Raw genomic sequence first — 24897 nt, forward strand, 5'->3', positions numbered from 1 at the left:
TGTGGCTGAGCCATTTCTGGGGCAAAATGTTCGTGTGTATTTAAACTGGTGGGAAAAGAGCACTTTCCTACAGGGAGGGAGTTACTGAACCACAACCAAGCAGTTCTAACAACAGCAAGTGTCATTTATCGAGTGGTTACTATGTGTTGAGACCCAGTGTGTTGATACCAAAGTGGCTTACCTGCCTCATCTTCTTAAATGCTTGCAGTCACCCCATTATGTCATTCTCATCCCTGCTTTCCAGAAGATAAACTTGAGATTTGGAAAGCTTATAAAGTCTCATAGGTCACGTGGGTGCTGAGTAGTGGAGCTGGCGCTTGATCCCAGGTCTGACTCGGAAGCTCAGGTGCCTGTTTAGGCCACCACCTAAGTCCTTTTGTTTGTTTATTATTTATTTGCCAGGTAACATCCACCTCCCCGTAAGGTACCTTCAGAGCGGTGGAGAACACCACAGAGCCTGAAGTCTCCGAGACATGTTTTTGCAAAAGCGTTACACTGTGCAAAGGAACATGTCTTCAGAAATACATGGAATTCTTATAGCAGGGGAGATTCTGAAATTTTACTGATGGATGAGATGATATATTTGGGTATGATATGATGAGATGATATATACTTGAGAAGGCTTTTATGGGGATGCAATTAATTTTGCAGCAGGCAACATCTGAGTTTAAAAAAAAAAAAAAAGCCTTAAAGGTATAAATGTGCAGCATGGAAAGGGAATTGTGGTAGATTCAGCCTAAAACAACTCCAATTAGTTTATATGTGAAGAGCTCAAACCCTCTGTGAATCTTACCTTGTGGCAAAGAACAATGCCCAGTTGGAAAAATGCTAAGTCACCAGCAATCTCCCATAAGTGAAATGTAGAAAATGGGCTCAGTTCCAGTTTTTTCATTAAAGATCTGTTTTTTTTTTGTTTTGTTTTTGTTTTCTGGTTTGTTTTTTTTTTTTTTGCCCCACAAAGTTAAACTTAATAAACAAACAAAAGGATTAATTTTTTTCCTCAGTAAGTATTTCTTCACTAAAGGACTGTTAACTAGCTTTGAAAAATCTGTGTTTATTAATGAAAAGCATTGTTAATTACACCACTGATATAATCTTTTATTAATTCTGAAGTCTAAGAGGTGCCTATTAACTGGGAACAGCACAGTTTAGGAAATAAACCACAACAAAATCCTGGAAGAATAAAAGTACTTTGCCAAAAATGCTTTTGACCTCTTATCATCCCTTTAATGTTCTCTGACTTTCTTGAAGACTGGGTTTATGTTGACTATTACTTGCATATTATCCACAGTTTCCTGCGGTGGTTGAACTGGATTGAATTCTCATCTTCTCGGAATTGATCCGAATATCAGTTTCCTTTGAAGTCAGTTTTAACTTTGCTTCTGAAGTATGAGAGGAAGATCAGGATTATTTCCCCCAATTTTCTTGACCATAGCTGGTCTTGGGATATTTTAATGTGCAAGCACCTGCCTTTTTGGTTTTTAAAGCATTGCAATGAACCTGGAGTCTGACTGGCTTGAACAGAGAAAGACATATACTAGGTATATGACCTCACTTATATGTGAAGTCTAAAAAAAGCTGAGCTTGTAAAAACAGAGTAGAATGGTGGTTACTGGGGATTTGGGGGTTGGGGGAATTGGGAAGATGTCTAAGGGTATAAATCTGCAACTAGTAGGGAAATAGATTCGGGAGGTCTAATAATGCACGGCATAGTGATTATACTCAACAAGACTGCATTATAAACTTTAAAGTTGCAAAGAGACTAGATCTTCATTGTTTCTAGTACAAAAAGTAAATAATTATATGACATGATAGAGGTGTTAGCTAATGCTACAGTGGTAATCATACTGCAGTATATAAATGTGTCACATCAACACATCGTACACTGTAAGCATACACAATGTGATATGTCAATTATAGCTCAATTAAAAAATATAATTTTTTAAAGATTTATTTATTTAGTTGAGAGAGAGAAAGAGCAAGAGTGAGCAAGAGAGCACAAGCAGGGGGAGCAGCAGACAGAGGGAGAGGGAGAATCAGTGCTCAATCCCAGCACCTAGAGATCATGACCTGAGCCAAAGGCAGATGCTTAACTGACTGAGCCACCCAGGCGCCCACCCTAAAATTAAAAAAAAAAAAAAAAAAAAAAAAATTAAAGGTTGACTTGAGGGGTGTCTGGATGGCTCATTCAGTTAAGCATCTGACTCTTGATTTCAGCTCAGGTCTTGATCTCAGGGTCATGAGTTCAAGCCCCACATTAGGCTCCATATTGGGCATGGAGCCTACTTAAAAAAACAAAAAAACAAAAAACAAACAAACAAAAAAAAACAGAAGAAAAAGTCTGGCTTGAAATCTGTATGTGATATGGCAAAATGTGATTTTAATCTTTAAAAATAAAGGAATACCCTTTATCCTCTACTGTCCTGATATCTTTAGGAGATAAAGATTAATTAATTACAAGGGGAAGAAGTACGCCGCCTGTAATTATGTGGTATGTGTAAGAAAAGGCTAGGTCAAGTGTATGAACACAGCTTCTTCTATAAAACAAGACCTGACTTGGGTGAATAAAAGCAACACTGGGAATCAGACCAGGGAGAGAAATCAACTTAGATGTCGCTACATTTTATTATGAAAGTAACAATAGCATGAAATCACTTTTTTAAAAATTCAAAAACAACCTACACTTATTCTCAGTTAGAACTCATTATTGGTCCCCGGTTGAACTTCAGAAAGATTTAAGCTGAAAGAAACCAAGTGTTCAGAATGCACCAGCAAAATTCTCCTTAATTTAATGATTGGGAAAGAATAGGATCAGAAGAAGGTTAGAGGTAGCATCAAATCCTTTTAAAAAAAATCTTAAAAGGCCACACATCATCACATCGACAGGGAGAGGTGTAACACTGACTTCTTTCAACAGAATTGGGTAAATATTTGACCTCCAATGTCATCACAGTTAATGTATATTTGGACCTCAGAGGCATTGAGACGAAAGCTGTGCTTACTGATTGGCTCCCTCCTAGCCTTAGCTTGCTTGGAAAAGACTGATAATATACTTTGTCCTTAACTTGGTGAAGTTCAATTCCTAGCTGTTCAATAGCTAAGACAATAATGATCTCATCCACTGACAATTTAAGATCATGTGATTTGTAAATCAGTACATAATAATCATAACTTCTGGGTTAATTGTTAACTCTCAGAAGATATTCAGGGCCAATATCATCCCTTTATCTAATCCCGAGAAGATGACATTGAGTTGTAGTTGGTGCACATATGTCCATGAAGGTCTCATAAAATAAGAAGTTGATTACAATTACATTAATATTCCTAGAATTTGCATCTCTCTTGTAATTCCCTATAAGGATGCAACAGACTCCCCTATGTTAAATTACTCATTCTGATAACTATGTGAGAAGAAGATGCACAGATGGTATTTCTGAGAATGGCATCAAAGCATTTAAAATGCTCATTGGCAACGTATCGCATATTTACATGTGAGTGGAAAGTCATCTTTTGGCTACATTAATGCTGCAAAAATAAACACGCTTTGGTCTCTGATGCAAAGTTTAAAGTTCTCATGGCAATATTTGTTTCTTCACTTTGCTTCCCAGGTACCATAAAAAAGTCAACATTTATCAGTCAACTGCATGTATTCAACACCCACTGTGTGTTCAGCATCAGGTGCTATGGAGCCTTAGAGAGAAAGACATTCAAGGACTTTATAGTTTAATGGGGGAGAAGGAGAAACACAAATGTGTACATGTAAACAAGTGAGGCTGGAGACGTCTAAACACACACACAGTCCTGACCATCTGTGCGCAGAGAGGTAGAAACTGGCTGCAGTGATAAAGGTGGGTGGAATGAGGCTGGCGCCTGAAAGGAGGTGAGCCTTGTTTTGGCGAGGCTGTGTTGGGGTTCGAACAGATCTGCCTTCCATTTCTTGAAAAATCCAGGAGTAATATACACGCGCAAACAGAAGTGTTCACTCCACTGGCGATGCGGTTGGTCGGGGTCTGTGAGATTGGAAGGGTGCGTATTTGGAGTGCAGGCACCTGCTCCTGGCAGTGCTTCTCCAAGTGTGCTCCAGACCGTTGGCATCCAGACTGGGGCACTTGTGAGAACCCCACATTATAAGCCTCCCCCCAGACCTACCAAGTGGGAACTGGCAGTGGGGGCGGGCACCCTTTGTTTTCATAAGCCCTCCAGGGCAGTCCGAGGCTCATGGAGTCTGAGAGCCACTGCTCCGGGGCGGTGGCTGAGTGTGAGTTCTGAGTGAGGGTAGGATGCCTTTGAAATGGCAGGTGCAGAGGCCAGCGGATGTCTGCAGGAAGCATTCTAGAGATGAGAGCAGCTGGTGAGGCGGGGGCAGTGAGTGAAGGCCTCAAGGCTCCCTCCAGAAATTTTAGGAGGCTACCTGGAGCCCTCTGACATGTATCTATCTCAGAGCCCCTTTCTGAGCTAAGGTCTTCAGAGAATTCTAATTTTTGCATTTCCTGACTTTTATGAGCATGTTGAGTGTTGTAATTCCATGAGGCTTTTAGATGTAATTTCCTTTGCTTTTAAGGAAAAGATGAGACGGTGGGGAGGGGTGTTTTTTAAGGGAGGGGTGGTGGCTGGTAGTGAGATGGCAAACCATTTTCAAAAGGAATAAAACATCAGCAAAGTTATTCTTTAAAGACATTGCTGCGAAGCCTGTATACATGTACTGAAACATAATAGAAGAAGAAGAAGAAAAGCTAATATTTGTAGAGCTTTGATGATGTGCCAGGCATGTTCTAAAGCACTTACATACATTAATTCATTAATCCTCATAACAGCTTCTGAGGCAGGGCCAACTATTATTCCCATATGATAAATAAGTAACTATAGCACAGAGAGGGTAAGAAACTTGCTCAGGGTCACACAGTACTGCTGGAACTAGAACTCAGGCACTGATGCTGTGTTTTGAACCCATACACTATTTTATGCTCCAAGAACTTAAACACTGGATGATAAGTATTTTCTGTTTTGAAAAAGTGACTCATTGTTCTGAATTGTTTGGCATTTGAGGATTAGACTTCAGGGCCTGATGACTTTCTTATTTAATTTTCTGGTTGGCCAGCCGAGTATTTCCCAGGTCTACCCAGTTCTCACAGAAGGTAGCCGAGGCTGACTTTTGGGTAGAGTAAATCAGTTACAAAATAAAGGTTAGGCTCAGCGCCCAGGGCAAAGCTTGAAAAGATTCTGGAATGATCTCCCCTTGGCCCAGAACCATTTAGCTTGTCCTTGGCACCTCCTGCAGGGCTTAAGAGTTCCTAGGAGCCCTGAATGCATGAAGAGGGGGTTTCATGGGGTGGAGGGAGATGGGGGAGGAGAAAGGAAGGCCTCAGCCAGTTTGTCAATAGGGTCTTGTCCCCTATTGGTCATTCTCAGGAACAAGAGTGGTCACTGTGTTTTGGTGAAGAGCATGGATTTTGGGGGTCAGATGACCGCCTGGGTTGCAGGCCTGGCTCCTTCACTTACAAAATGCAGATCATATATATTAGTTCTTGTCTTAGTGTTGAGACAATGGAATCAAGGCTGCACTTAAGCTCTTTAAACTAGACTGGGCACAGAGTAAGCGCTGAGGGGCTTCTTCTTATTTCCTGATCTCCTGCAACCTGCCTGGCACCATTCTGTAGCTTTGGGGAGAGCACTAATGACCAGCTAACACTATTGCTCGCAGCAACACTGTGACTTGGGTACCTACCATTTTGCAGGGGAGGAAACTGAGCATCAGTGGGGTCATTCACCCAAAGTGATCCAAGCAGGGAGGGGTACAATGAGACTTTCTCTCTGCAGAGCCCAAGCTGCTGGCTTGGTGGCTGCGCCGTCCCTGTCCCACACGCAGCGTGGGCGCCTTCGGGCATGTGTGCTGGAGTCAAAGACTAGGCTGTGGGGTCCTGGGGAAACTACTATTGAGTTACAACCTTGTTTGCACTTTTAAAAAGGCTGGATTTGAAGCCTCTTTTGATCACTTTACTCATAAACTTCTGCCCCTCTGGATGAGTCCTCCCCATAGATTGTCTTGTGGATGTTATCGACACAAGAGGAGTTTGATGAGACCCGTGATTTGCTTGTCACTTTCTGCACATGCAAGTGATTGATGAATGGTCTGAGTCCCACAGGAGATGCTCTTTGAGGGTATGAGAGTAGACCCTGCTGTCGCATTGTCTGACACTTCTCACACCTTCTGTTGCACTGTCACTGACATACTGACATCATACACTTGGAGCTCGCTGTTCCGTGTTTAACTATGAAGGAACTGGTCCAAAGCAGGAGAGAGAGAATGTATGTCGGGGTTGCATGTGACCTCTCACCTCTGCCCAGGCCTGGGTTGCTGTCAAAGTCATTGCCAGGCACACCGCTCAAACTCATGTTGCAGCAGATCTAATTTGCTGTTCTCTGGTCGTAGAGCAGAGGTTCAGACCTCTTCAGTAAATTGATTTCTTCTCTTGGAGGCTTACTGTGTCCACGCCAGACAAGGCAGGCCAGTCTTGGGGACCCCAAAGTAGGTATTTTCGATGTGTTGTGAGAGACTGAAATTCACAAGTGTATGAGTAGATCATTAGCTCATACCTGTGCATGTTTTACTGCTATTTACACAGTAAATCTTTTGACGTTATACGATTTACTGTAAAGTATACTGGATGCCAAGAAAACAAAGAAGCAAGAAACAAAATTTACAGTATCAATAACTAAATAAACCTAAAAATGCAGACTGTACTTGGCTTTTAGGTAGCAGGTTGAAACATAGAAGGTTGCCAATATATGATATTTTTCACCTATAAAAACAGAATGACCCTTGGGGAGCAATGAAGTTAAAATTAGGTGAGAAAGCAAAAGATTCAAAAATAGCAAAATGGAAACCCTTTCCCACCTCCCATGTGTTATCAAAACAAGTGATAAACTGAGGGGTTTTAGCTAGAAAACTTAGCAGTATCTTTATTGGCGAGGGGTGGGAAATCTTTATAATTCAAGAAAGATAAGTTTGGTAAGACAAAATATTAGAGGAAAAGTATTACAGGGGCACTGACTTAACCCATCTGAATGAGTCTCAGTTTTCTCATCTATAGAATGGGAGCACTGTGCTGGCTAATTCAATGTGAAGAGTCTGAAACTTAATAGACACTTGAAATAGGCATGGGATTTGGAAACCAGCTCTGAGTCAGGATGCTCCACATTAGTAGACAGACAATCCTTTTTTTATTTTTTTTTTAAGATTTTATTTATTTATTTGACAGAGAGATCACAAGTAGGCCAAGAGGCAGGCAGAGAGAGAGGGAAAGCAGGCTCCCTGTTGAGCAGAGAGCCCGATGCGGGGCTCGATCCCAAAACCATGAGATCATGACCTAGGCTGAAGGCAGAGGCTTACCCCACTCAGCTACCCAGGCACCCCCAGACAATCTCTTTTGAAGATGTATGGGTTAGGCTGATCAGTTTTGGATTGGTGTCTTTATATGTGTGTCCCAGACCTGTTTAAAAGCTTGACATTGAATAGAAGCATTCCTGAGTTGCTACATTCTAGGGGATTTTAGACAAACAGATTTTATGGCCATTATAAAAAAAAAAAATCCATTTGTAGCTTTGACTACAAACAGGAGGTGATTCTTGTTACCATCAGGACATCTAAAAACATCTTCCTTCATCCCAGTGTGACAAAGGGCATAGAACACACATTTTCACCCTCTTCAGAGGATGCTGAGCTACATGGGTGGCGGTGTGGTTGGACAGAGAGGGAGCCTTTTCTGGGCAGTTCACAAGCCAGGCAGGTGAGAGCATTTCACAGATGCGTTGGAGAGGAGCGAAGCCTCCTTGGCAATATCATGATAACATCTGTATTTTTGAAGAAGTGCATCAACAAGGACAAAAGTGGATTCTTCAAATGGCAGTATGGTCCCCTTTCAAGGAAGTAGCCCAATGCTGACAGGGAACATTTTCAAAATACCAAGAAAATGCCAGGTAGTCTTTCAGATGTTTAAAAGCATTCATTCTCTTAATCCTGAAAACTCTGTGAGTTCAGCATGGCTCATACAGATGGTAACAGTGAGGCACAGCCGAGATGTGAAGGTTGGTGGTTCACACAGAAATGGATTAGAAAAGCTAGCTGACCCTGGGAGAAGGGAAACTAAACAAGGAAGAGAAGCTTTCTTTAAGTTGGGAATAGTGGGAGGAATTACAAGTTTCTCTCCTAGTCCTGCTATGATTCTTTTGGGGGTGGGGAGGACAGAGGGAGAGAAAGAATCTCAAACAGACTCCCTGCTGTGCTCAGAGCCCTACATGGGGCTCAGCCTCACAACCCTGAGATCATGACCTGAGTGGAAATCAAGAGGCAACTGCTTGGGGCACTTGGGTGGCCAGTAGGTTAAGCATCTGCCTTCGGCTGAGGTTGTGATCCCGGAGTCCTGGGATCCAGCCCCTCTCTGCTCAGTGGGGAGCCTGCTTCTGCCTCTCCCTCTGCCTCCCACTCCCCTGCTTGTGCTCTCTCTTTGTCAAGTAAATAAATAAAAATCTTAAAAAAAAAAAAAAGAGGGAACTTCTTAGGAGACTGAGACACCTGGGTGCCCCCCACTATGATTCATTTACCAGAACAATGATACTATATGTCATTTAATTATGTTACACACACACACATTTCTCCTTCTCAGGTACTCTATTGTTTTCATAAACCCTAAGATAATGCATCTTTCTAGGAGCTGTTAGCTACAGGTATGTGGATGGGCAGGGGGAGGGGCCCTCAGCTGATAGTGCAGGTTAAGTGCAGAGTCTGGTGTCCTACAGACCTGGGTTCAGATCCCAGCTCGGCTACTAACCAGCTGTGTGGTCCCAGTCAATTGCCTGACGTCAACTATAAGCAAAATAGGTTCGATAATACCTGCTTCACACAGCTTCTGGGAGGTTTAAATGAGCTCAGAGGTAGAAAGTAGTTAGCACAGTCCCTAGCACATAGTAAATGCTTAGGAAACAGTGACAATAGTAGCTCTTTCTAGTCGCCTAACAAGGGAAGCCGCCTCCTTTTACAATACTCACGGTTCCAAGTTTGACTGGGGTGCGACACGCTATAAACTTGTTCCTCGAGGTATTGCAGTGGACCCAATAGATGAAATATATTTAAAGTAATGAGCCTGTTCATTATCTTTCCAATTTTATGGGCCGATGAACCAGGATCTACACTAATCATGGAAATGAAGTGATAAAGGCAGTGCTACTAAGCTCAGAGTTTTGGTAGGGCAGCTCTTCCCAGAGATGTCTCCACTGGGTTTCCTTTTCTACTTCTGTGCGTGAAGCCGGAGCTATGTGTATTTTTGTTCCCAGTGTTCTCATATGTTGATTTTTTTCACCTACTAAAATGTAGTGAGCTTAAGAAAAGTTCAATTAAAATGAAACATAAATATTTTCTTTCTTACTGTGTCATTAAAAACTCTCTCCCCCACTCCCTGTAGTTACTTGGCACCCGCCCAAAAGAAACATTTTTCCCTCTTGGCCCCCAGTGTTTAAAGCATAGAGGAAACAGATCTGCTTAGTCTGTCTCGACAGGATCCTTACATGGGGAGAGGAGCAGAGGTTTCCAAGGACTGGAAAACAGAGTACAAAGTAAGGAAAGCAAGCAAAGAGGAAAATGATGGGGAACGCAAGCAGAAAGAGGGAGAGGAGGAGATGTCCACTGTAGGCTTTCCCATGAAATCGGTTTCTGGGAGATGGAATCTTACCTTGGATTTCTGCATCAAAGAGATAAAACTCACTGTTGACCTTCCGCCAGGAGAGAATCCAATGCAGCATTATTCCCGGCGATTTCTGATGGATTCTACCATTATCCAACGTAGCTGGTACTTAAGGTTCATGCTATTGGGTGATAAGTCATCTTCGCCAACCACAGTGGCACTAATATTTATTGAGCAGTTACTATGTGCTGTGAAGTTAACAAGGATTGGTTTCTTGAATCCCTAAAGAAAAATCTGAGGGAGATACGATTATAACCCCAGTGCTAAAGATGGGGAGTCTGAGGTCTGGGGAGGATAGCAGAGGCTAGATTCAAATCCCAGCAGCTGGACCCCAGAGCCTTGCACCCATATCGTATTCTAGAGCACGCTCCATGTTTTCAGATGCCATTCCAGAGCTCCTGCCACCGTAACTCTTCTCTTTCTTCTCCCTCCTCCTTTTGCCTTCCCCTCTTTCCATGAATGCTCTGCCGTGCATCAGCTTCTATTTTGTAAGTGGTGGGTCATCCCATGCTACTCTTCCTCTCACAGAGCTAAGGTATTCCTACCAGGCATCCTTTCGTAGTTACTAATCCAGGGAAACCACAGTCAGTCTCCACAGTAAAATCAAATAAAGGGAACTGCTCCATCTAGAGTTTCATTTTGCAAGTAAGTTGCTATTTATTTCATGTAGTGCCTTCCTCCCAACCTCTCTTCCCCTCCTCCCCAGAAGCCTTTGCCTTATCTAAACATTAGGCTTTCTATTCCAGGTTGGGCCCAAAATAAACTGATCTATGGTGGCGTGCACAGCCGGTGGCTTCCTGTAGATATCTGGAGGGCAGCGCATTTCTTTTCATCCTCTTTTCTAAACAAATATATCTCTATTTCCATCTTTCTTCCTAGGGAACAGCTCTTTTCTTCTTCCCATACTCTGAACTCTCCTTTCTCCCCCCAACTCCACCCCCTTTCTTTTGTCCATTTAGCTTCTTCAATTTCTGTTTTGCCCACTTTAAAGCAATACAGTCAGTCCTGAGGTCAGAGTGAGCTATCGGTTAATGCTGGACTCGTCTGCACTGGCCCATCCTTACATTCACATAGAAAAGTTTCAGCCAGAAAAGTGACACAAAGGCAGCTGAAATCCAGGTGAAGTTTTCTTCTGATCTTCATCTATCGATACATTTATAGAGAGGACGTAGAATTTTTTACTCTCAATACCCAATTCCAGATTAGATTGACCTTGACCACCAAAAGCAGTGGTTGCTAAAACCCTTAAAAGTGGTGGAGCAAAAATAAAAGCTCCCAGGGCATACTGGCTTCGTGTGGTTACATATGATCATACTATCTTTCCCTTTGAGTACATTACATTTGCTAGTGGTGGGATTTCGAGTAGCTAATCTCTGTGTACCTAAATTCCCTCATCTATGAAATGAGGGTAATCAGAATCACTACCTCATAGCGTTGTTGTGAGGAATGAATTATAAATGTATCTTAAAACTTTACCTAACATTGGAAGTTTAAGTTGTTACCTATTATAATTCAGTTAAGACGCTAGACCTCCTCTTTCTTATTTTAGTAGTAGCACTTTGCCCTCCTGACTGCGTTCCTTCCATCCTTCATAATGAAAATAGTTATTTAGTACCTACTATGTGCTAGGCTCGGGGACACCATGGTAAGCAAAAAGAGACCAAGTCCCTACCTTCATGGATCTTATAGACTAGTGGGAAGACAGGCAGACATGAAATAGTCCTACAAGATCGTGTAAATGTCCTGTGATACATTCCATGAAGGGTTCAGGAGCTCGCTGAGGGGGCCAAGGGAGCTTAGAACATGGGGGTGTGGCCCAACCTTGAGGACAGGTTCTTCCTCAAGCATCCATCAGGAGCTGATAAGGGTTAAGTGCTAAAAGGTATATGGGAAACAGTGTGGCAAAACAGGGAGGCAGGAGTGTTCCAGGCAGGGAGATCTGGGTGATGAGAGCAGAGCTAGTGAGGAGGGAGGAATGTGCTGCAACAGGAGAGCAAAGGCAGCGGGAGGAGCAGGTTAGGAGCACAGAGCTCTCTGGGCCATACCGGGGATATAGTACACATTGGGTTAAGTCTTTGGAGCAATGGGGAGCCAGCCAGAGGGGAAAAATTTAATTTTTATTTATTTATTTTTAAAATTCCAGTATAATTAACATACAATGTTATATTAGTTTCAGGTATACAATATAGTGAGTCAGCAATTCTCTGCCTTAGTGCTTATCATGAGAAGTGTACTCTTTTTTTTTTTTTTAAAGATTTTATTTATTTATTTGACAGAGAGAGATCACAAGTAGGCAGAGAGGCAGACAGAGAGAGAGGGGAGGAAGCAGGCTCCCCGCTGAGCAGAGAGCCCGACGCGGGACTCGATCCCAGGACCCTGAGATCATGACCGAGCTGAAGGCAGCGGCTTAACCCACTGAGCCACCCAGGCGCCCCGAGAAGTGTACTCTTAATCCCCTTCCTCTATTTCACCCATCCCCCGCCCTACCACTTCTACCTCCCTTCTGGCAACCAACAGTTTGTAGCCAGAGAAAATTTTTAAGGTAGGTTTTATGTGTATGTGTGGGGTCTTCTGTCTTTAGTGGTAGTATTCAAATTTCTAAAAGATTACTGTGAATGAATTATTGTGAATTAATACTGTGAATTAATGTGACGAATGGCCTGGTTGGCGGGGGGGTGGTGGTGACTAAGCAATCGAAGGCTATCACAGTCATTTACAACAGAGATGACATCAGCGTGGTGGGCCAGCGCTGGGGGTAGCCAAGGTGGGAGATTTGCATGGATATGAGGGCATTTCACAGATAAAATCCCAAAATATTTAGAGACAGATGAGGTTGGGGTTGGAGCAGAGAGAGCTGGGTGCCGTGGATGACTTCATAAATTCTGATGAGACTGAACATTTTCCCTTTTTTTTCCCGCCAGTCCTAAGAGGTATAGGGCAGTACAGCCTGTGGGGTCTTTTACAGAGTAACGACAGTTAGCAGACCTGAGACATTTGGGAAAAGTCTGCTTAGGCGTGCTGATTAGCCAAAATAAAAGAGGAAGTTGACCTTCAACCCTTGTCTTTGTTTTGTTCCAGCTGCAGAAATCATTTTCGGTTGCTCTCTGACTGGAGTAAACAACACTCCCTGTCACCTTATCCCTTTGACGGTCGGTTCCACTTCTGTATTTTCACTGGGACATGATTCTCACTGACAGTAGAAAGTTCAGCACCCAGACCTGCAGCTGTGAAAATACTTGCTCCTCTCCAGAACTATTAGTGCTTGTGGGAAACACGTCACAGTGCCAACCACTCACTGGTCCTGAAGTGACCTTGTTATTTTGGGACATAGTAAAGGAAATGATATTTTAAAAACCCAAGTGGCACTCTCTCCGGGTATTGAAAGGTGTAAGAGATAAAAACGGTCACCATACTTGAAGAGTAGGGGGGTGAATGGGCGCTGGAGGCTCCCCAGACTCTCCATGTGTCAGCACAATATATCTGAGCTCGGTGAAACAACCCAGGACCAAAGTGCTCTCTTCAGTTGAATAATTAGACAGCAGCGGTGGTCAATTTAGGGACGCTAACTATCTTCTGTCCCTGCTTTAGAATTTTTATTATGAGGCCAACACCCATCCTTAGGCAGATTCAGAGCAGAGGAGAAAGATTGCTAGATTTTGAACTGCGGTGAGGATAGCCCAGGTTTTATTCCTGTTCGTATAGAGGCACACCCACGGTGCTCATCACTTGGTGGGTACTCAGTGCACGTCGGTTGGATAAATGATTCACCTGTGCTTTCGTGGGTATTTATATGGTATGGTGAGTTCATAATTTTTTGCCCCACTAGGTAGAGATGGTTGCTTCCAGTCCTCCATATTTATTTCGAACACTATTTCGGGACAAGGGTGTTCTAACATGAAATAATAAAGAAATCAGCTGACTGGGTGCAGATATGTTATGTTCTCCCTGGGAAACGCGTCAGCAATCTAAATTGCACTAGAATGAGGTTATTGATGTGGGAGGAAGGGAAAGTAAGATAAAACTCAGAGCTTAATTTCCAGACAGGATTGCTACTTTCAGAACGAATTTCAAAGGCTTCTTGTGCACCTGACACGAGCGTTGAAGATTTCCTGATGATTTGTGATTTGAAATGACCTGCCACGTGGTCCTGGGGCCCCCTGTCCTTCGAAACAGTTGTCTGTTCTCCTGGTTTCTGTTCCCTCCTTTCCCACCATCAGCACCCTGTGCAGGGCCCCATTCCTTCTGGTCTGCGCTGTTGGAATCGTCCCTTTACTTCATTCAGTCTGATTTGACTTTTTCGTGTTGCTCCTTACTCTATCACAGGTTCTCAGACTGTGCTTCCCAGACCAGCAGCATTAGCATCACCTGGGAACTTTTTAGAAATGAAAATGCTGGGGCCTCACCCTGGACCTACTCAGAAAGAAACTTCGACGTGGGGACCCACAATTTGGTTTTGACAAGGAGGTCATCTCGAATGTGAGAACCACTGCTGCTGTGGTATGTAAAGCTCAGTTCTGAGCCTGTCACCTCTTTGTTGCTTTTCTTGGTGTCCTTGCCAACAGCCATATAAGCATGTATATCTATGTGCATCTGTTCTAGGCCTTCTCCAACAGCACCAGCTGGTTCCCTAGCCGAGCAGGTACGACGTTCTGCATGTAACCCAAATGGACTACTTGTTCTTCGCTCTGTCTCTCCCCAACAACAGTGGTTCTGCTAGCAATGCTCCTTCTCCTCTCTCCTTGTAGAAACCTTACTCATTCTTTTTTTTTTTCTTCAAGCTTTTATTTAAATTCTAGTTAACATACAGTGTAGTATTAGTTTCAGGTGTACAACAGAATGATTTAACACTTCCAAGCAACACCCAGTGCCCATCACTATAAGTCCCCTCCATGACCAATGCCCCATTTAACCCATCCCCTTGTCCACCATCCCTATAAATATTATCTACTACCTTCTTGCCATGGTCGATAAGATTTTAGGTAGATCAGATTTAGTAGACATCCCATTTTCCTTTTCCCTCTTCTCAGTGTATCCTCAGTGAATTAATTTTGATTTCATGCCAGGGCCATCCCCATTCAGGGAACGTTTTCAGATGCTGCTTCTCCTCTGCTCCCACAGAGTGCTGTGCCTCCCTTGATGCATGTCCCCACCTCCTCTGTAACAGTGTTTGTATGCGTGTGACTCCCATCCCAAATAGAATGTGAGAGCTGGGGAAATCTAACCTGTCTTTTACTTGGACTCTGTGTCCTCCCACGGCCAAGCACAAGGCTGGGGATATACTACACAGTGAGTAAGTGTGGCCAATTTAACAATAAAGCAAAGTATTTGCCTGAACATTGAAGTTTGTACAGTGACAGCAGGACAAGGAATGAGTTTTTCCTTTCCAATGTGGTTTTCTCACATTGTGGAGAAAATTAAACCAGAGCCAGGAGACTTAGGCCAGACCAAGCTTCTTGGTGACTTCTTGGTGACGTGGGTAGGGCATTTAATGGTTTTGTTTCCATTTCCATAATATTTTTGGGCAGAGTTACAGTGAGGACCAAATGCAATAGTACATGTTATCAAAATAAGATATTACATTGATTCCTTACATATAAAACAAGGCAACCCGTTTTCTGGCTGCAGATAGAACTATTAAGAACGTTAAAGAAAACATTTAAATAGAAAACTTCTCTATTATGGGGGGGGGGGTATCTTCCAAGATCAGCCTCAGATTATTTTTAGGGAAATTGAAATCTTATGGTCTGAAATTTGAAGCACGAAAACTCAAACTTTAGTACCATTTCCCTATTCTTGCTTGTTGATGAGAAATCAGCATTACTGCCTATTTTTCAGGCTTTGGAGGGATTTTTCAAGCTTTATATTGACTTGGTGGTTGAAAAAAAAAGAAAAAAAAGTCAACCAAAGGTACATTTTCTAAGCCCTTGTCCGGCCCTACCCATTAGAAAAGTGTGAGCTACTGTTTTATCAAAACTAATTAAACCTTAAATGTATAACCAACTCTCAATTACCAAGGTTAATGGGACTACATGCATACATAATTATATGTTACATTTATACAGTGCTTTTAACTTCTTCAAAGCACATTTCACTGTATTGCATATATAAAACAGATGGATTTTTTTTTTGAAATCCACAAATGAGGTAAAACAAGAAATCTTGGAATCAATAATTTCAACTTTCTGTGTTTCCAAAGCTATTAGAACTAGTGAAATTGTCTAACAGGGTTTTTTCATTGCCCTCTTCTCTCCTTGATCCATCTCAACTAGAGGTAAGAAATGACAGAAAGATCTGGAGGAATCTCTAGAGGAGAGGAAGCCAAGGACTCAGGTCATCTGCAAACTAGATCATTAGCTCCAGGGTAATTAAATATAATTGAGTGTATGTGTGATTATATCCAGAAAGTCCAGAAAAGAGATGAAAAGATGTAGGAAATGATGTGTGAGTAGCAGTATTTACGGGGCTCTTGTTATTGTCCTTCACTCAACAAGCATTATTAAGCACTTACTGTATGCCAGGTGCTTTCAACAAAGAGAATGGGTACAGCCATGAACAACCTAGGCAGGGCTGCTGTTGTCATGGAGATTTCCTTCTTGAGTGGTGAAGACAGACAATAAACAGGAACATAAATACACAAACAAGCTAACTTTAGGTAGTTCTAAGCACTGCAAAGCCCATAAACACAGGAATACGGTATCCAGTGTCTTGGGGAGGGGGTGCTATTTTAGATAGGGTAGGCAGGGTAGGCCTGCCTGCTGAGAAGTATATATTTGAGCTGCAGCCTGCCACAAGGAGCCCACCCCAGGTCGGTCTGCCAACCAGAATGATGGGGTGAGTGAACTCACCAAGTGTGCCAGAGGGAGGGAGACCGGGCCCGTCCTAGGTCTCTGCTTATTCATTCTGTGTCCTTTTGTGGATATTACTAAAAGCTCTCCAGGACCCCTGATTCATTGCCTCTACAACAGGGCTTGCTAATACTGATCACCTTGACAGGGGTGCTCTGAGGAATAATGGGTAAACAATTGTGAGGAGCTATATAAATGCTAAATAATGATCACAGTAATAACCTTTTATTAAAGTCAGCACCGTGATAGGCAGCTCACACTCGGATGCCTTGGCAAATGTGGAAATTGATACGGCTGCTCCCTGTGCACACCAACACTATCCTTTAAAATAGAAAAAATAAATGAGCCGATGATCATGATATTCAAAGTGTTAGTGATCAAATAACTGTCTTGAGAGAAAGCTGGTGTGTGAAGTGTAAAATGGGAGTAGCAAGATAATGGCACATTACAGCCCAGAGCGGGCCCAGGGATGGCTGGCGAATGCGACCGCGAGCTTGCTGGTGCTCGCGCCGTCTGCTACCGGGCGGTCATTCTAACCCCGTCAGGACTAGGCGCTGCCTCCCCCAAAAGCACTGGCAGACGGAAAGTGGGAAGAGAAAGAGCCGGATCAGCAGCGTCTCTGCCAGCAGCCCCATCTGGCTCTCTTGGCCTTGGTAAGCCTTCCCCGGGGTGGGGTGGGAGGGGACTGAGAAGCCAGCACCAAGGGGCCCTCCTTGGAAGGGCACCAAGGAAGTGAGGCGGGAGGGAAGAGGGGAATGAGAGTGGCATTTTCCCCTTCTAGAATGAAATATCCCAGTTCTGGGAAAGACTTCTGTTGGCTCGCTACCCTATCCTCCCTCTACGATTAGAGATGGGAACCCATTTCCTAGCGGCTCTTCATCCTTCCCTGCCAAACCTCTCCCCCAAATTTAACATTAATGCCCCCCAAAATGCATTATCTTTGTGTGTGTGTGTGTGGGTGGGGGGGTGTCCTATCATCTCTTTGATATAAATAGGCATGTGCCTGAACATTCTTTGCTGTCTCGTACCTCACGTGGGACAGTCACACAGTGTGATGCACACAAGCACGTGTACACCTGCACACCCAGACCCTCCCGATCCTTTGTGAGGCCCTGGCTCAGCTGCTGTGCAGGGCCTGCGGGGTGTAGGCCTCAGAATAGAAAAGTTGACATTACTGTTTTTTTTTTCTCCAAAAAGCAGGAAGAAAAGACAATTAAAAAACACTTCTTTTAAGGCTGATACTAAATACTTTGTTCTGTATTGAATGAGCACGTTCCTTTCCCGCCATGGGACAGGCAGACTGGAGATGACCTTGGAGGTGGTAAGAGCTCCCAGTGCATACTTTCTAGAAATTAGAGAGGTTAAAAAGAATATGACAGGATAATCCTAGTCTTCAGGAAATTGCGGTTTAAAGTGGGGTGAGGGAGGTCAAGGGCCTCAAAAAAATTGAATTGCTTTTGACCAAATGGAGAAATTTTTAAATGTTAAAGTACCCTGGCGCATGACATTATGGTATTATGTCAAGTATTTGGGGTTAGCATGCACCACGGGACATAGTAAGTGCTCAGTAAATTTTCTGCTGGTGAGTAAAGTATTTCCAGTGTCTCAGGTGGCTCAAAACTGAACTCATCTTATTTAAGTATACCATTTCTTCAAGTGCTCTGTTTCCCAAAATAGTCAGTGGAGGAATGTAGGGACAATGGTCCTCAGGAGATGTGGTCATTCTCACGGTCAAATTAGTCTAGGCAAAGTTGGTTCATGGCTTTCAGATTTTGTTGGGTAAGTTTTGTTTTGTTTTGTTTTGTTTTTTTAAACAATTTCTTTGTGGGGAGTAAAAGGAGAGGGAAAAAAAGGGAATCTCAAACCGGTATCCCACAGGGCTCTACAGGGGCCTCAAGGCAGGGCTCAACATGAGGTTCCATCCCAAAACTCTGAGTTCATAACTGCAGCCAGAATCAAGAGTCGGATGCTTAACTGGCTGAGCCACTCAAGTGCTCCTGTTTGGATAGTGTTTTTTTAATGTCTTGTTGGTAATGGTCTGTCAGTAGGTGGGAGAGAGAAGCATAAGGAAGGAAGATACCTGCTTAGATCCTGGGCTCTTTTTATTTATTGGAGAGAGACAGTGCACAAGCAGGGTGAGGGGCAGAGGGAGAGAGAGACAAGAAGACTGAGCCAGGGCCCTGGTGGGGCTCAATCCCAGGATCCTGGGATCATGACCTTACCTAAAATTGGACGCTTAACCCTTTGAGCCACTCAGGTGCCCCTGGATCCTGTGCTCTTAAATTAAGCTAATCTATACGTAATAAAATCCAGTATCAAACCCCAAGCAATGGGCCCCAGTTACTGTCTTGGATCCTTTTTTTCACTTTTCTTTTTTGCTTACCCATTTTGGACTTGATGAGTAATTTTGGCTTTCCCACTTTTCATCTTTGGCACTCCTTCGAAAATGGATTATGTTGATCTTCTGGCTCTTTCTGTTTCTGGGCGCTCAGAAGTTTTGCCCCTATGCAGCCAAATTTTGATCCCAGGATTATTTCCTGGCTTTGGCTTGTCTCGGTGGCATCCGTGCTGGTCATGACTTCTCCGGATGGGGGCATGCACAAGAGGAAGGATCAAACAAAAACCATGCAAGGAAACAGGAAGAGTACCTGGCCCAGCTTACACTGGGCAGGACACTGAGGGCTTGCTGTTGTGCAGTCTCGGCCTCCTTACTTCTCTCCTTTTTATTTGTTTTATTTTTTTGAAAGTAAACTCTATGCCCAGTGTGGAGCCTAAACTCACCACCTTGAGATCAAAGAGTTGTATGCTCTACCAACTAAGCCAGCCCAGGCAACCCTTCCTCTCCTTTTTTAATCCCCTCCTGTTTCTGATTCTTTCTATTTCAATTTTTATTAAATCTCTGCCTTCTAATGGCCAGTCTTCTTCTAGTATCCGTTTGTAAGACTTCATTGGGAATGAGGGTGGTCTCCATTATGCAAAACACATTTGATAGCTGGGAGGAATTGCTGAAGCTGTGGTGTCTTTGTAGCACATAGCAAACGCCATTTAACAGTATTTTTGGCAAACCTCTCTGGGTTTCCAGGGAGTCAGATGATGGGTAAGTCAATAAATATCTGTCAAATGAATGAGTGAATACGTACTAGTTGTATAGCATTGTACCAGTTCCTTTAAATAATACAAAGTATGAAACTTCATCCTTGGCTTAAGAATCCATGCACAGAAAGGTTGCTTTGAAATTTCAACAAGGGCCAGACCTGGTTCTTCTGGAATGTAAGACAAGTCCTCTCTCAATGCACAACCAGCCTCATTTGGGCAAAAGGGAATGTGAGCAAAGCCTTGGTTACAGCAGTAACAGACACTTAGGAGCTAATGAGTTGTAGAAGCTGTACACTTCACTGTCCATGGTTTTCTCCATAACATCTTCATAAACAGCAAAATGCATAAAACATAGGTGAATAGGATGATGTGAGCGCCTGTAGAACTATAGGCGATACAACTTTGATATCACCCTAGAAGCCTCCACTCTCCTGTCTGATATAATCATCGTTTACTGACTTTTCTTTATAATTTTACCACCTTTAGAAGCTCCCCTAAAAAGTTTGGTTTTACCCAATTTTGAAATAAAAATAGATTAAAAAAGAAAAACAACAACTCCTCGTGTATTCAACATCGGACATGGAAAAGAAAACTAGTGTTTTTTAAAAAAGATATTTTGAGATGTAGGGGTACCTGGGTGGCTCAGTCGGTTAAGTGTCCAAATCGGTTTCAGCTGAGGTCATGATCTCAGCATGATGGGACTGAGCCCCACGTGGGGCTCCACATTCTTTCTCTCTCCCTCTCCCTCTGCCCCTCCTTCCCAGCTTACAAGCATTCTCTGTCTCTCTCTCTCTTAAAAAAAAAAATTACTTAACAAAAATTATTTTGAAGTGTACGATTTCTTTTGGCGATCAGGTAATTCACTCTTTAGTGCACTTTTATGTTTGCTGACTGCTAGTCACTCTACTCTTTCATCTTTCAAAGGTATTCTTCCCAAAGCTGCCTTGGATCTCATACACATCCTTTCCTGGACTCAGTGGGAGGATACCGAACTCCTCATAGAATGGTCGTAGCTATCCCATGATCATCACTGTTATTATTCCTAATTTTTACTTGGCTTTCAAAAGTCTCCTAAAGTCTGTACTTTCAAAATGCTATCTACATCTTTAATTATACCTGACAATAAACTCTCACTACAAAATCTGTTTGATCTTGCACTATACCCATCATTATCTTCCAATATCCTATTTAAAGAAAAAAAAATCCCATTTATATCAGGTTCCCAAAGAGTTATAATATTTGGAGTGGTACTGTTTCTCTAATTGCTGTTTGTAATTCTTGCAAATCAAAGTTGTACAAATGATTGGATGCCAGTTGCATTGTCTACCAGATTGGAATAATGTGATCCTTTAAACTACTGTGTACTGAACAAATCCACAGAGCAAAAACTGAAATGGAACTTGGGCAACTGGGTCTCCAGAGAGAATCAGATCGGATGCTGTAGTGTTAACAGAGTGCTTTGGATCCAGAATAATCTTGCTAATCATGCTTCTTCCAGATTAATCAGCTAATGTTGTTTTCCATGAAGAAGAGGTCTTTATGAGTCCTGGTGAGATAGGATTTGGGAAGGCAGAGAGCAGCAGGGAAAGCTCCTGGGGATGAGATCAGTTGCAGCAAAGGACAGAAGGCAAAAATGAGGAGGCTGTATGCCTGAGAAGCGATCTGGACCTCAGGTGTGATAAATATAAGCTTATAGCATTGCCACCGCTTTGTGAAACACGATATTTTTGTGATTATTTTCCTTGATCCAGATTTCATGTTTTTATGATGTATCTGGTCTCATTTTTCTGTGTATTTAGATACAGTGACTAGAGTGCAATGGCGGAATGAATAGTTTCATGAGAAACAAGGTTGGGGAGGGAGGTTGGGTCATATTATGAAAATCCTTAAAATACTTAACTTGTACTTTATCCATAGAAGTCATTTAGTGTTTTGTTTGTTTGTTTGTTTGTTTGTTAATTGGGAGCCCCATGAGGAAAACAGTGTTTTTGATGGTTTGTTGGGCGTTGAAGACTCGAGGCAGTATGATAATACAGTGATAATTCAGGCATTAAAAATAAGCTTGGACAGGGCTGGTCATGGTGGTGATGGATCAGAAAGGAAGGGGTGGGTGCAGCATTATAACAGGAGAATTTGGCTTCTTTCTCTTGGTCTTTTCAGCCATTTGGGCTTAATACCGTTCAGTCTTCCTGATTTGTTTTCCTTACCATTTAAATTTTCCTTCTTCCCTTGATAATCTCCTTTTTCTTTCTATTTTTCCCCCTCTTTTCTTTCTTTTGCTTGCATTTAAATTTTTTTTTCTTTTACCTTCCTATACAGGATGATAAGTGAGTCAGACAGCTATCAGATGGAAGATATGGGTAAACATCAATCATAAGATTCACTAACTAATTAGAATATGTTGCTACTTAAAAAATTTGTTTTATATCTTTTATCTTTAGTTAGAAAGAAGGAAAGAAAAGATAAGAAGAAAGATAAGGGAAAAAAAAGAGTAGAATGAAAAAAGGAGAGAGAAAAATTTTCGTTTACTTATTCATTCAAGAATGCTGTTTCCAGGGACGCCGAGTGGCAGAGTTTGTCAAACGTCTGCCTTGGGCTCAGGTCATGATCCCAGGCTCATGATCCCATGAGCCCTGCATCAGGCTCCCTGCTCAGCCAGGAGCCTGTGTCTCCCTCTCTTTCTGCTGCTCCCCTTTCTTGTGCTCTCTTGCTCTTTCTCTGTCAAATACATAAATAAAATCGTCAAAGAAAAAGAAAAAGAATGCTGTTTCCAGAGAAAGAAAGCCAAAAAGATAGAGAAGATATAACAAAATGACTTATGGTATTGTAATTTTATTATACATTTCCCCTTTGAAGTCAGCTAGTAAAGTAGAGACACCAGGAGGCAGAAGATGAAGGTGTGATTAGTTTTCTTCTGTTCCTTTAGGTCATGTTATTCTTCATATCAAAGAGGTGGAGTGAAATCTACCCCTGGGACTTAGTGACCAGCTCAACGAATAGCATGATCTGGGAATGACTTTCGGGGACTTCTGAGGCAAGGCTGTAAGAAGCCTGGGTCTTTTGGAACATTAACTGTGGTATGCGCTCTTTTGGAATCCAGCCACTACTTTGAGAAAAGCTCAAGTTATCTGAGACCCTCCAGTTGCCGACCCCAAATAAGATGATAGCCGCATCCCTTGCCAGTCATGTAAGTGAACCATCTTGACATCCGGCTCAGTAGAGCTATGGATGGTTGCAGCCCCAGCTGACCTCTGACTGCAGTTACTGGGGGACCCTAAGACAGAACTGCCCAGTCAGTCCCAGTCAATCCACAGAACGGTAACACATGGGAATGAATTACTGTATTAAGCTACTACACTTTAGTGTGATTTCTTTTTTCTCTCTTTTTTAAAGATTTTATTTATTTATTTATTTATTTATTTGTCAAAGAGAGAGAGAGAGAGCAAAAGCAGAGGGAACAGCAGGCAGAGGGAGAAGCAGGTTCCCCACTGAGCAAGGAGCCCGATCTCAGGACCCTGGGATCATGACCTAAGCTGAAGGCAGACACTTAACTGACTGAGCCACCCAGGCGTCTCTGGTGTGATTTTTTATATAGCAATAGATAATTCCTTCATTCTTATATGAGTCATAAAGAATGCTTTATCAAGTATTTGAGAGATTCCTAATGTCACCCAGAATGTATGCACATTTTTTGTTTTTTTCTTTCTCCTAAAAATCACTTTATTATAGCTTTGAAATTGGAATCTGAATTGACCTTGATCAGAAATCTTAGGAAATACTTAAGCAAATATTTTGTTTTTTATCATTTTAATTTATTTTTAAGTAAGCTCCACACCTCTTGGGGAGCCCAACATGGGGCTTAAAATTAGAACCATAAGATCAAGACCTGAGGTGAGATCAAAGTCAGATGTTTAACTGACTGAGACCCCCAGGCACCCCAGCAACCCCCACAAATATTTTAAACACCATCATATTTTGAGTACTGGCTCAGGATAAAGTGATACAGATGTGACAAAAATAATTCTCATGTGTAATCAAAAGAGTTTAAGTCCTACCTCTCTGTCATTTATCACTGTGTGATCTAGGGTAAGTTATTTAATGTCTCTAATTCTAGTTTCCAATGATATACTGTATTTGAAAGTATTTAGTAGTGCCTAGCACAGCATATTCAATAAATGTTCATTTCTTTCCATTTCTATGAAAGTCTCATGCTCATAAGTGCAACCATGTCGAAACTTAACCTTATCATACTGCTTCCTAAAACTATTTTTATTGGTTATCAAATATTACCCTTGATAAATATTTCATAAGCTTCCATAATATTACCTTTACTAATGTCATCTACTTTACTTTTCCTGTGGGATAACTTATTTAGTAGATCCGGGGGACTCATTCTGTTACTAGATCCTCACAAAACACTTTTGTGACCACCTTCTTTGTTTTTCAAGGACATGACCCTGTTTCATATCTTGAATGTGGTTCTCTACCCTAGTACAAATGTTAATAAGTTAAGTGCATACCAAATAAGAATTTTAATTCAGTTCATCATATGTTTATGTATTTAAATTTAAGAGTCAAATTGATATAATTGGTAACATTACCCATTTGCTTTGATTTGAGATGCCAAGTGATTGAAAAATTTTTTTAATTTGGAAGTGAATTACCTTGCTTATTTGAATTTATCATTTTTGCATAATTAGGATGAACTAATTTAATTTGCAGTTATCCTTTTAAATGACTTAAATGATGTCTGCTGAAATACTCAAGGCCACATGATTAGTGGAGTCACCCCGAATATTACTGATTCTCGGGGGTAGGAAAGGACAATGGGACTTGTGAAGCCCGGGAATAAAGTTACAAGCTTGGTCTTTTCTCCATTAATATATACGTATATATATTTTTCTTCTTGGTTCCCCAGGCCTCACTCTAGGCTGCTCTATGTTTTCCAGAGGGACCACACATTGCAATTTGGTGATGGTCCTCCTTTTCTGACTCTGTTCTGATTCCGTGTCATTTGCACTTGATGTTCAGCTCACATCTAGTCTCTTCCCTCAAAGGGAAGGCTGGTTACTCATTTGGTGGGTTATGGTAAGAATCCCCAACAGTGCTTTTTATGGGACTGAGATTCTTCCAGCAAATACTACTTTTTGATGATACGTTTTAATGAGCCTTTTAAAAATTGGGACACCAGACCATGGCTACTGAAGCTGGAACCTATA

General features: G+C 42.2%; 1 long non-coding RNA gene across 4 annotated transcripts in view; it reads left to right on the forward strand.

Moving 5' to 3' along the window:
- The window catches only part of LOC309847016, a 159254-nt gene that overhangs the window by 111773 nt on the left and 22584 nt on the right, over positions 1-24897 (forward strand). For all 4 annotated transcript variants that reach the window (XR_014302260.1, XR_014302261.1, XR_014302262.1 and 1 more), the window contains one exon: positions 14061-14234. This is a non-coding gene — a long non-coding RNA (uncharacterized lncRNA). The remainder of the gene's footprint in view (positions 1-14060; positions 14235-24897) is intronic.

This window comes from Mustela nivalis (assembly GCF_964662115.1).
Source record: "Mustela nivalis genome assembly, chromosome: 13".
In the NCBI taxonomy this organism is placed as follows: domain Eukaryota; kingdom Metazoa; phylum Chordata; class Mammalia; order Carnivora; family Mustelidae; genus Mustela; species Mustela nivalis.